We start from the raw sequence: 13,419 nt of genomic DNA, 5'->3' as shown, positions 1-13,419 counted from the left end.
TTCAATTATTCAGAATTCTGAATATTTCTTATCTTGGTCCATTGACACCAAATCAAAATGGTTTTCAAGGACTTGACCTTAGCAGGTCTATCTTTAGGATAGGCCATGAATATTTCACTGGTGGACGGCCAACTTTTGATCAACACACATGTAGAGGCTAGGGAGCTGGTGAACTGGACAGGCTGCTGGACCAGGCATACCCACTCATGATTGAGAGCCACTGTACATGTTAGCTATAGCAAAGCCCCTACATTGTGCTGATCGCCTGGGATCCAAAAGGTCAAAACCCAAGATTAATCTATAAACCAACAACAATAAGTTAGCCATATATATATAGAATAGCTGTCGGGTGAACATCAGTTCGGCAAACCACTATTTTACCCGATTCTTCCATATACACGAGCTCTTGGCTTTGGCGAGCAACCGTGTGTTTTCACAAAGCCCCTGATAGACTCTTCTTCTTTTTCTTGAAAAAAGAATCAAGCATTGAAATACTAAGTACAATTCGAAATGTTCAATCCTTCTCTCCTCCACAACATTACCTGTAGGAGAAAGTCTGGGGCCCTCATACACCGCAGATGGTTTGGCTTATCTCACCAAAATCGGTTGCTTTGACCAAATTTCATCTAATGTGTTTGGGGCTCGGAGAACCATATTTCTCTGTCTGTACCTAGAAATGTGCTGAATATATGACTAATATCATTCCCGTACAGTATGTTTTTCATGCAAGGCCGTGTAATTTAAGAATGGAGGAACGGCTCCAGAGTATTTCTAGTGTAAGCATGTGTAACACATTAGAATCTGGCAGACTCTCAAAATGAGTACAGCCTCTGAGAAATTTGGCCTTTTTTGTCTTCCCTCCCCTCTATCTTCAGCGCACTCTTACAATAACACCAAGAGGACCTACTTGTCTTGCTGTTCCTTCCCACTCAGGGGGGGCACTTACAACCCCACACTAGTGACATTGAAAACTTAGTCAATGTGCATTCATGTCATCAGCCGTCCTCACCACCCCCCCGAAGCATGAAACCGAAGCTATACACACACAGCTCAGTGCAAACAGCCCTGCTCGAATTCTTGAAGCAAGCAGCGCCTTCTTCTTAACTGGGAGAAAAGTAAATAAAGTTTTCGAAAAGAAAAATTTTGAGACTCTAAAAAATGGGTTGAATATTTATCTCCCACCTGCCCATGAGTTGACTGGCAAATATCTTGGGATTTTCACAGGTCACATCAGTATCGCAATAATCTTTGGGGTACATCCGTGTTGGGTCAAATATTATGTGACGTCAGCACCTACGAAAAGTCTTAAGGTTTCACCTTGTGGTCTCTACATTCCGGAAATGATGTAAGGATTAAAATAGTCATCTATGTAAAGGGTTGGCAAATATGCCGATGGTACTGCAAGTCTCCGCATGGCATGTCGATCGCAGGCGTTGTGTTACTGATTACACAGCAGCTGTAGAACCCGGGAAGTTTCCTGAATTTTGACTACATCTCACTGTACTCATTGAATGATTGTTTTGGTTGTGCATGTGACATAAGAAAAGGGCATTCATAGTATGTATCCCTAGTAATTTCTAAGGGCTAACGTTACTCCTTCTGGAAAGTGTGGAGTCTGAGTAAGGAGACTTAATGGCCATGCAATGCTCCTTTTTGAATTTAAATAATATGGCACTAGGGTTCAAGTCCTCTTCCTCTCTGAAAAGACTGTTTGCATAGTAAATTCTAGAGATTTCTACTAAATCCGATTACTGTCTTCATAATTTGCCGGTGATGTAATTCGTCCATTGATGATGCGTGTAAACATTGACAGGTTGTGTATCCTAACTGGCATGGGGAATGTGTACACAGTCAGGATTTGCCCATGCCAAACCCGGTATAACTTTGTAGTCCATAACCGAGCTTCAAGAAAAGTTACCATATTTTCGATAAGTCGGATGTATCGTATGACACTATAATTACGGAATGTTGTAATGTTTTCACGCACCCAAGGGACCGTCTCCTAATAACATTAAGCATCAATGATGCTGTACGAATATGGGATATATCAAGGAGATGTCTCAAGCAGTTGTATAATCCTTAGAACTGACCGTATTTATACGTAAACTAGAAAAGTAGAAATCATCACTAATACGACTCTACGATTTTACATATATTCTGCCTACCTTTACCGGCAGCCTCCTGGCACATGCAGCCTCTTCTGATAAATTCCAATAGATCACCTTGTATTTTTGGACAGCCGGGATTTCCAGTATTAGCCATCCTGTAATTGTTTTACTGGATCCCATCCCATGGCTTCTTCTTCTCGTCGTCACCGTTTCTGGGAATGGGATGTGTTTCGGAGATGCTGCACTTGTTGGAACTTTCACATCCCAGCCTTAAAAAAAGAAGTCAGTCCTGTAACTTGCATGGACCCATCCGAGAGGAGACGTAGAGCTGTTCTGTCTTTTGAAAGGAGACCAGCTTGTCTTCTGACTTCCAAAGTTCCACTTGTTTTTGTTGGAGGGGGAAGGGAGAGAGTGTCAGGCAACCTCAGCAGAGATCTCTCCTTCTCTCTCCCTCACTCTCTCAATCTGTCTCTCTCTTTCTCTCCCCCTGTGGGCCCCTTGCAGAGTGTTTTTATTGATTGCAATCACTGAAGGCTAGCTGGCTCTCTAAAGAAACACTGTGTAATGTGTTCTTTCCTGGCTTTCATTAAACAGAGTCAATGCACACTGTGGTGTGCTGACTGGCACCCTGCCTACGCTCTGTTACTCCTCTCACCAGAGGGTGGGGGAGTCCCATACACTCTTATTTTCATACAGCGGCTTTGCAGAAGGTGAAGCTAAGGAGGGGCGCCGGATTGGCCTCAGTTTTCTCCTCCTTCTCGAGGAACTATGATCTTGTGGTCAGAACAATCGAGAATAAATATTGGCTAAAACTTTATTCTTTCCACTATCGGACAAAAAGGCTTTCCACCATCGGACAAAAAGGCACAGACCGCTCCACCGAACCTGTAAATTATCCTATATATTGTTCAGTAGCGTTGTCATCGTACTTTAACCACTTGTTTGGGTTTTTTTTAGATTTTTTTTTTTCAGGATGACGTAGTTAAAGATGAATGAACCCAAACATTAAAGTTCGGGGTTCGTACCGGACACTAGAACTCAAACCACCGACTTCTCTCGAATGTCCATTTTAGTGTTCTGAGTTCCGGGAGACCTGCTGTGAGAGAGCCCTTACTACAACCATTTTACAGCACCAAAGTCCCCATTGACTTCCGTAGGGGTTGGGTTCAAATTCTGGTACCTGATCTGAACTTTGGACCAAATATCTGTTAAATCCGAACATCCACAGGTCTTCTCATCACTACTTGTTTATTGTGGTGTACATGGGACCTTTTTTTTATCATTTTTTTGCTCCATTTTTTTCTTTCGGGGGCGAGGTAACCAAAAAGCAGCATTTGTTTATGATATTTAATCATTTTGTACCGTTTCCAAATGTGTTAATTATTTTACTATTTTAATCTTTTTTGGAACAAATGGGAAGAGCAAGCCGATTTAAGCTTTTAAAGGAAACGTTTCACACAATGCACATCCAAACTGTGAACGGCACGGGATAGAGGAGAAGCTGAGAAAAATTATATATAGATTTATGGTAAAAGATTCTAGTTTGTTCATTCATTCATTCATTCATTCAGGAAATCCGTGATATTTGTATGTATAGGAGTTCAGTGGGCGGTCCTACACTGTGATTGACAGTTATATCCTCATGCACAGTCATACAGGGAAGACTGCCAATCACCAGTAGGACCGCCCACTGGACTCATGCATACAAACCTGGAATTTGAATGAAGAAAATGCATGTTTTACTGAACTTTTAAAAAAATATATACACTGCTCAAAAAATAAAGGGAACACTTAAACAACAGAATCTAACTCTGAGTAAACCAAACTTCTGTGAAATCAAACTCTCCACATAGGAAGCAACACTGATTGACAATCATTTTCACATGCTGCTGTGCAAATGGAATGGACAACAGATGGAAATTATTGACAATTATCAAGACACACTCAATAAAGGAGTGGTTCTGCAGGTGGGGACCACAGACCACATCTCAGTACCAATGCTTTCTGGCTGATGTTTTGGTCACTTTTGAATGTTGGTTATGTTTTCCCACTCGTGGTAGCATGAGACGGACTCTACAACCCACACAAGTGGCTCAGGTAGTGCAGCTCATCCAGGATGGCACATCAATGCGAGCTGTGACCAGAAGGTTTGCTGTGTCTGTCAGCGTAGTGTACAGAGTCTGGAGGTGCTACCAGGAGACAGGCCAGTACACCAGGAGACGTGGAGGGGGCCGTAGGAGGGCAACAACCAGCAGCAGGACCGCTACCTCTGCCTTTGTGCGAGGAGGAACAGGAGGAGCACTGCCAGAGCCCTGCAAAATGACTTCCAGCCGGCCACAAATGTGCATGTGTCTGCACAAATGGTTAGAAACCAACTCCATGAGGATGGTCTGTGTGCCCGACGTCCACAGATGAGGGTTGTGCTCACAGCCCAACACCGCGCAGGATTGGCACATTCACCACTGATGCCCTGTGCTCTTCACAGATGAAAGCAGGTTCACACTGAGCATATGTGACAGACGTGACAGAGCCTGGAGACGCCGTGGTCAGCGATCTGCTGCCTGCAGCATCCTTCAGCATGACCGATTTGGCAATGGGTCAGTAATGGTGTGGGGTGGCATTTCTTTGGAGGGCCGCACAGCCCTCCATGTGCTTGCCAGAGGTAGCCTGACTGCCATTAGGTACCGAGATGAGATCCTCAGACCCCTTGTGAGACCATATGCTGGTGTGGTTGGCCCTGGGTTCCTCCTAATGCAGGACAATGCCAGACCTCATGTGGCTGGAGAGTGTCAGCAGTTCCTGCAAGATGAAGGCATTGAAGCTATGGCCTGGTCCCCCCATTCGCCAGACCTGAATCCGATTTAAGCACATCTGGGACATCATGTCTCGCACCATCCACCAACCTCACGTTGCATCACAGACTGTCCAGGAGTTGGTGGATGCTTTAGTCCAGGTCTGGGAGGAGATCCCTCAGGAGACCATCCGCCGCCTCATCAGGAGCATGCCCAGGCATTGTAGGGAGGTCATACAGGCACGTGGAGGCCACACACACTACTGAGCATCTTTTCTTTGTCATGAGGCATTTCCGTTGAAGTTGGGTCAGCCTGGAATTTTATTTTCAACTTTGATTTTGAGCATCATTCCAACTCCAGACTTCCATGGGATATTCATTTTGATTTACATTGATAATTGTTATGTTTTATTGTTCTGAACACATTCCACAAATTTGCAACTGGAATATTTCATTCAGAGATATCTAGGATGTGGTATTTTAGTGTTCCCTTTATTATTTTGAGCAGTATATACCGTGTGTATATATATATATACATACACATACACTAATTTGATCAGCTCCTCCTGCTCTGTAACATCCTGCCTGCAGGTCAGATATCATTTTCAATTTTAAATTTTGCCCTTTTTTAATTACCGTATTTTAACTTTTACACTGTGTTTTAGGTTAGCCCTCCCCTCCCTCTACCCGACTAGTGACCTTTAATCACTACTATAATACTTCTGTGTTGTAAGAAACCATCTTATCAACAATCCTATTATGTCCCTTAATAGCTGAGACCACCCATCGCCATGATCACATTGAGGGGGGAAGGAGATGGGGTAGCACCAGGTCTCCATGTTTAACCGTTTTGATTCTAGGTCTCACCAATTGTGGCATCCACAGATTGGTATCTTCTGTATTTTTCTGGGAATGGACAGGGCTCAACTCATATAAATTGTTTATTGCTTCATTCTTCCTCCAGAGCAGCAATCCTGACAAATCAGTAGAATTTTGGTAACTCAAAAATCTATACTTTTTTTCTGGAAGCTCAGGCGGTATGTTTTACTTTACTTTCATGGTACATTTTGTAGCATCCGATGACATTTGCGCCTGTGTTACGTCTCACCATGAGAGATGGATCCGCAAAGCCCTTGGCGCAGAGGAGCAGCTGTCATTCAGCGCGAACAGATGGTGTTGATGCAGCTGAATGATCCAGGTGGAACAATAGAGGTGGATGTAGCAGGATGGCAACTGGAATCACACAAACCAAGAAAGCAAAGTTGAACCTACGGCAACAGGTGTAGAAGAATTAGTATAGGAGTAAACTCAGCAATGAGGAATTGGGGTATAGGAGGAACATAAGAGTACTGGCTGGAGAAAAGCAGGATGCTGCTCCCGATGCTGGAGCCAATACGGGCAAGTATCTTCCACCGCATGTCAGCTATATCCATAGACCCTCATTTACCCAACGTAAGCTAGAAGAACGTTGTTTTAGCCTCCTTTGTGCTGGTTTGCGCCATTATACCTAGTTTTCTGCTCCATGGAATCGTCTGTTGAACTAATATCATACCGTCATGTAGTTAAAAAGAAACATACCGCCACTATACTTTACCTTGGGAAGGTGACCACTTGGACAAGTTCTCCAGTCATTTGATTTTGGCCAAGTCTTTTGTGCCTATGCTCGGCTTAAATATATCCCAGATTTGTGTAACGCCCCTTTTATGTCCTCTTCTTGTTATCGTTATTATGCTGAATAAATACACATGTTCTGTATTATAATATTTTAACACACATGAACTAATATAACCGCTATTAAATTAATCCCATTCATGAGTTCACGGTTTTATTTTAACGGTGCCTTAAACATAAGGGATACATATTTCATTTCACTCTCGGCTGGCACCTTTCCACACAAGCCACATACTGGTTGTATAGATCTTTCGTGGCGTCCTTTTGTCCTTACTGACACCGCCGATCCCATTCAGGATGTTGTCGTATGACGAGTGATGTCCACTCAGAGGTCAGGTTAGGAAACGTTTGTTTTTTGTTTGTTTTTTTTGGGGGGGGCTTTTCGCTTTTTCTGGGTTTACGGAGATTGATGAAAATTTGCAAAATTTGAAGTGGCATTAATAACCAGCATTTTTAGTGTTAATTATCTGTTGAAATCCTTTACCAATATGTTGAAATTCCATTTAATTGGATGAAATTGTTCCTAAAAGTATACATTACAGCCAAATTGGATGATTTTGACAACTTTGCCCAAATATCAGACGACATTGACGATATTGGCAAAAAGATATCAAGGGAAAGGAGGATCGGGCATGTTGAGTTTGCATGCCCTATCATTTTATTCTTAAGGGAGAAAGCCATAGGTGTCTTGAAACTCCCCTCTCCCTATTGAAAACACATGCCTGCTTGTGCCCGGGGGTTAGAATGGAGGGACGGGACAGATAGCTGTTGGACGAAGAGCTGTTGAGGCATATGGGCACTTGTAGACCGAGTTTATATGACCGTGATACGGCCCGCAACTCTCAAAAACTCTGGGAACCTAGTGAAACAAACATTAGTATGATTATATAGGGATTATTAAAATATGATTCACATGAACCTCTGGAGTTCTGGGTATTGCGGTTATAATATAGCCTTTAAACTGGCCATGTTCATATATAAAGTCAACAGCTACAATAAATCACACGACTCCACCACAAACATGTACTTATGGCCTATATTTAACTGGATAAAGAAAGAGTAAGTCCACATTCAATAGTTTTTTTTCTCTAGATAAAAAAAAAAAAGATTGGGCATGTTGAAATTCAGCATGCCCAATCCCTCTTTTTTTCCAGGACTGTAAGGAGATCCTGGCAAAATAGCAGATTCTATGAATTCTTCTCATATGTATGGGCTTAGAAAGAATAGCATCTTACTTTATTATGTACAGGATGTTGATCTTTGGCTCCGTTGATCCATTATATGAGTTCTGACAATAAAACAAATATTTTTGTATGGAATAACAGAAATAAGAAAGTGGAGGCTTCTTCGCACCATACACGAACCTCTCTTCCATGTTTTGAAGCCTTTGTTTAAAATGGTATTATTCTGAAGTCCCTAAAGGTATGGGGTCGACATGACATGAATTATTACTTTTTCTACGCCTGGATAAGCTTACTTTATTTATGGAAGCTCGGTTGCTCTTAAAAAACAAAAAGGGAAAGGAAATTCCCACTTCAGTGAAGATAATAATAATAATAATAATCTTTATTTTTATATAGCGCTAACATATTCCGCAGCGCTTTACAGTTTGCACACATTATCATCGCTGTCCCCGATTGGGCTCACAATCTAGAATTCCTATCAGTATGTCTTTGGAATGTGGGAGGAAACCGGAGTGCCCGGAGGAAACCCACGCAAACACGGAGAGAACATACAAACTCTTTGCAGATGTTGTCCTGGGTGGGATTAGAACCCAGGACCCCAGCGCTGCAAGGCTGCTGTGCTAACCACTGCGCCACCGTGCTGCCCATGAAGATGAAACAAAAGTGCTTCCACCAAAACGAAGATAGTCATCAGCAGTCACCGACTGAAAATAAAGACCCTATTCAAAGTCCCAAATGTTCATATTCAGGCCAAGGAAGGAAATCTGCATAGAGATTGTAAATTCAAGGCTTTTCTCTGGTTTTCTTCCATAATCCAGTCTCAATAGAGTACAGGATATGAGTATAGTATTGACTGGCCCTAAGAAGCCATCATACAACGGCCCTTGGACCAATGTTCTGGTCATGGCTCACTTATTGTCTGATGTTGTCCAAAAAGAACTGTTTATAAAAAAAAATGTTCCACCACACTGAGTGCATTTGATCAGATCATCAAGATCCACTCCTGGCAGCTCCCTTTGCAGTTGCCGATCAATGATGTCCTAGATGTGCGGAGACAAGTCTGGAGACGCTGCAGGCCATGGTTGTACGTGTAGGCCGCATAGGCTACTCACAGTAGCACAAGCTGCCCGACTTTGTTGTTGTTTTGAAAAATTGTTCATGGGACACTTTGGCGAAATGGTCGTAGCACTGGTTACACCATTGAGCACGGTTAGATGTCACATACCAAGCCTAAGACGTGAAAACGTGTCTACACAAACCATCAGACGGCATTTGTATGGCATTGGGTTAGGAGCCGGCCGACCAGCTACAGGTGATCCATTGACCTCAAGTCACCGTTCTCCGAGCCCATCATGTCAAGATGGTAATGGAGGTCCATCCTCTTAAGCCATGAGTCCGGCTTTGGTTTCTGATGCATTGATAACCAGAGATTGGCTTGGAGACCAAGTGGGCGATACAATGAAGAGATCTTCATGAAGGAACGTTACAACAGTCCTACTCCGAAGATCATGGTGTGTGGTGGTATAATGTACAGTAGCCAGACCCCTCTAGCAGGGTTGCCAACTTGACTTTTTATTTTTTTCTGGACAACTTATCAAAAAATCACAGGCAAACAATATTTTTTACGGATACATTGTTAAACGGACAAGGACAGGGCAAAAAAGTGCCCTATTTTTAGAGGCTGTCCTGGAATTTCTAGATTGTGGGCAGCCCTTTGTTCCAGGTACACGAACAGATGGGCGTTACGTTTTTTTGGTCGTTGAACCAGTGGTATGGCGATTTCTCCAAAAGTGTCCCAGGAGACGTTATCAACACGACACTGCCAGGCTGCATGTTGCTCATGCTACTGTGAGTAACCTTTGTGGCCTAAACACGCTACCATGGCCTGCAACGTCTCCAGACTTGTCTCCCATCGAGATGTTTTGAGAATGCTGCTTCCATTATTTCATCATTTGCATATCAGTAAGGGTAAGTTCACATTTGCGTATATGTGCGCAGCGTATCATCTGCATACCCAAACGCATGTTTGCACAGTGTTTTTTATCCACATCAGCTTACGCATAATGAAAAAAAAAAAAACAGAGTGTGCAGGCTTTTGGATGCGTTTTTTGCCTGCGTTTCCGTTGTTTATGCGCATGCGTTCAGTTTCCAGGAGGGCGTGTGTCGATCAGTTCCTGGACATGCGCAGTCCGAAGTACGCAAGCGCATCAAATGCATGCGTATGCAAGGACATGCGTTCCCATATACAGTAATGCATTTTTTTTTATCGCACTCATCCGCATGCGCATATTTGATGGATTTTTGACGCTTCCAAAAATGCAACATGTTGCCGGACCCCGCCGCACACCGAGAAAGGACGCATGTGTACACAGACGCATGCGAACTGATGCAAGCGCAGGTCCCTGCGTACGCCATGTTAAAGATAGGCACGCATGACGCATGCGGAGCTGTGCGGATGATACGCTGCGCACAGAGACGCAAATGTGAAACCACCCTAGCATGTCTTTCCATCCTGTGATTTCCATAATTCCGGGGTGCAGCTGCAATATCGATCTCGAGGCATGTTTTTGCGTAGAAACTCACCATCTTCATGATAAAGTTGAACATAGACACAAGCCAACAATCTGATGAGTATCTAATATTGTGGGAAGTTAGAACCTAGCATAAATTATTTCCCAACCCCTCTATTGAAATAAACCTGCACTTGGATACGCATGTTTTTTGGGAAGATTTAGGCCAAGAGGATACATTTTTAACCAGCAGCCATCTTAGGCTCAGTTCACATTACATTTGTATCAGTGGAATAAATTAGGAAGATTTCTTGACCTATGCCATGGAATAGGCAAATGGTTCCATGTGTCCCATGTAAAATAATAAATAAAACATATACTGGTAAGTTTTAGTTTTTTTTCCAATCTATGCCATTGATACCACTATCACGCATTCAAGAGAACTGCTAGATCTGCAGCAGATAAAACTGTGATTTTTATCAAAACTACAGCAAGCATCTCGGTAAGCGACACATCACTGGAGTCAGGGTATCTGCCCCTATTTCATGCTGCTTTAAAATGGAGTTGCAGAAACCTGTTGACAGATTCCCTTTAAGAAAATTCAATATTGATGGAGTGGGTTGATGACGTCTAATGCATCTCTCCGCAGATAATACCTGGCCTATGAATGCAAAACATAAAACTTAGAGAGATATTTCAGGTAATACAAAGTGGATAAATAGCCTCAGATAAGTGATAACTGGTAGATCGATGGAGGTCTGACCACTGATTCCTTCACTAACTTGTGTCCCCATTTACAAAACCGAAAAAAGGAAAACAAGGAGCTATAGGCCATATAATAAAATAAAGATAATACTTTATTAAGCAAAAATATACAAATAGTCAATAATTGTAATATATAAAGGTAGAAAAAGAGGTAAAAATAAGAAATATTTGGGCTATATATCGAAATAGCTCATGCACAGTATATAGAGAGATAAAATAATCGTCAAAGTCAAAAAAGCTGAATAGAGGATCATTGCGTAGGATGAGGAAAATGCATCATAAATCCACAGATCAGATCATAAATAAAATATAAAAACAAAAGTATAATTAATCCGCCAAAATATTACTGATTAACAAAGTGCCATAAGGTCTAATAATGATAGTAAGCAATAATCAATAAGTGCGTTGAATATGGGATATCTGAAATCATGATAATATATAGGTGTAACGTGATCTCCACACCCAGGGAAGGAACCTCGACGCGCGTTTCGCTGTATAACACCACTTCGTCATGAAGCCTGAATGAGGGGTTTTCCAGCTCTGCTTACTTCTGCATCGGAGGTGAGTGGTGCCCATGACGTTACAAAATGCTGAGACGCGTGTTTCGTTAACAGGTGTCATACACTTGTCCTGTCCATCCTTTTTTTTGCCTTCTCCCAGGAAATGGCACCACTGTCATCCATGGACTATGCTTGATATAGCAGATTATCCTGATTAACTTGAATATAAAGGAGCTGTAATACCAGAAATAGCCTGTTGGCAAGTGTGGCACTGTTTCTCAAGAAAAATAAAGTTAAAGTTTTTTTTCCAATCCTGTTAAAGAATATTCAACGAGAGCAGTGGGAGATTAATGGTCTATAGAATTAGGTCATCAACTATAAAATTGACCTCAAAGTTATCACCCCGTTTTTAAGAGGTTGTGTGAGACTAGTTTGCTTTTTTTCTAAAAAAAAAATTGAGCCACTTTTGTCTATGGGCTTTCTGTTATTCCATTTTAGCCCCAACCACATTAAATGGTCTGATTTCTAATGTGTGACCTTTTATACAGGTGGGGCGGTTTCTAAAGGGGTAGGGTATGGATGGGGAACTATACCCTTTTTTCTTATCTTGTGCCATCCCTTTAAATATTAATTTTTGGATACTAATACTTTCCATTAGTGTGATTATAAAAATTGTTCCATATTATTGTGCTTTTCGATCCCTTGGCCTTAGGTTCTTTCATCTTCCTTTCGCTGCCCCCGTTTGACGTCTTTTGCGAATCTCCGCTAACACAGATGAGTTAAGACAGCGGCCCCTAGCAGTCCAAGGATCCTTCATAAATTGCCCTCCGCTTCCTGTCTCCGTGCCCTCATCTTTGTTGGCATAAATCGCTCCATACCCGGCCTTCACCCTCTGCTCGCTGTTGCCTTGCGTGAGGCGCTGATAGTTCCTGTACTTGATTTGTTATTCCTCTGCATCATTTTCTAAATTCTAGGCAGACACCTGGTGAAACGGCCCAAGATCGTTAAAAGGTGTTGTGAGACTGCCACAAAAATCGGACTGAGATTGAACCGGGATGCACAAAACTAGCCGGCGGCTCTCCTGACCCGAGTGTGGCAGCTTCATATACTTTTATGCAACTGTCCCACTCGAATCGGGAGAGCCGCGGCCAGTCCGATTTATACGGTCGTCTGATTGCGCCCTAACCCCGTTGAGTAAGAATGAGCTTGAATAAGGATGGCACACAGATGACAATAGGGATGAAAATCCTCGAAGTTTTCTGGATGAAAAACGGATGATTTTTTCATACATTCGTCCTCTCACGGCCTCTGTTTCCCCAATGGGAAGATCTGCCAACAACCCTTGAATTTTAGGCAAAAGTCGCGTATGTTTATTTATTGGTCGATTGATGACTTGTTAATATGAGGCAATGATTTGGAAGGACTGTTCAATCTGCCGATTTTAGGCAACCTCCATTATAACCTGGGAACTAGAAGGTCGAATGGCCAAGTCTACCAGTACTCACCATCAAACATATCTGTGCACCATCCATGAAAGAAGTTGTCCCCTATTAGGACAACCCCTTCTCATACCCCATGACTGACCACATTAAAATAAAAAAAAGTATACTCACCTCCCGTATCGGCACCGTGCCAGCGGTGGCGCCCCTTCGTATGGTTAAATAATCATCAGGAAGTGAGAGCTGCGGCTGATTCTCACTTCCTCTTCTTACATAACCATACGATGGCGGGAAAAGTGAAGCCAGCGCTGATTGGGCGACATGTTCACGTGTTATAATAACCGCACGAGTACCCCGGGAACGTGAGTACTGACACCCCTGGGATGGCGCCGGCACGGGAGGTGAGTATAGGCTTTATTATTTCATCAGGGCCAAACACATAGATCAAGAA

General features: G+C 42.6%; 2 protein-coding genes across 3 annotated transcripts in view; one reads left to right on the top strand and one right to left on the bottom strand.

The window, feature by feature from the left end:
* GPR146 (G protein-coupled receptor 146) overlaps positions 1-2,757 on the bottom strand; it is a 43,356-nt gene extending 40,599 nt beyond the window's left edge. The window contains exon 1 of the mRNA XM_069734286.1: positions 2,166-2,757. The gene's annotated coding sequence lies outside the window, so the exon portion shown is untranslated. The remainder of the gene's footprint in view (positions 1-2,165) is intronic.
* Positions 1-13,419, top strand: part of C7H7orf50 (chromosome 7 C7orf50 homolog) — a 257,785-nt gene that overhangs the window by 199,838 nt on the left and 44,528 nt on the right. The window lies entirely within an intron of this gene.

Source organism: Ranitomeya imitator, chromosome 7, assembly GCF_032444005.1.
Source record: "Ranitomeya imitator isolate aRanImi1 chromosome 7, aRanImi1.pri, whole genome shotgun sequence".
In the NCBI taxonomy this organism is placed as follows: domain Eukaryota; kingdom Metazoa; phylum Chordata; class Amphibia; order Anura; family Dendrobatidae; genus Ranitomeya; species Ranitomeya imitator.
Note: the sequence above shows the minus strand (reverse complement) of the source record. Positions and strands in the feature narration are given on the sequence as shown.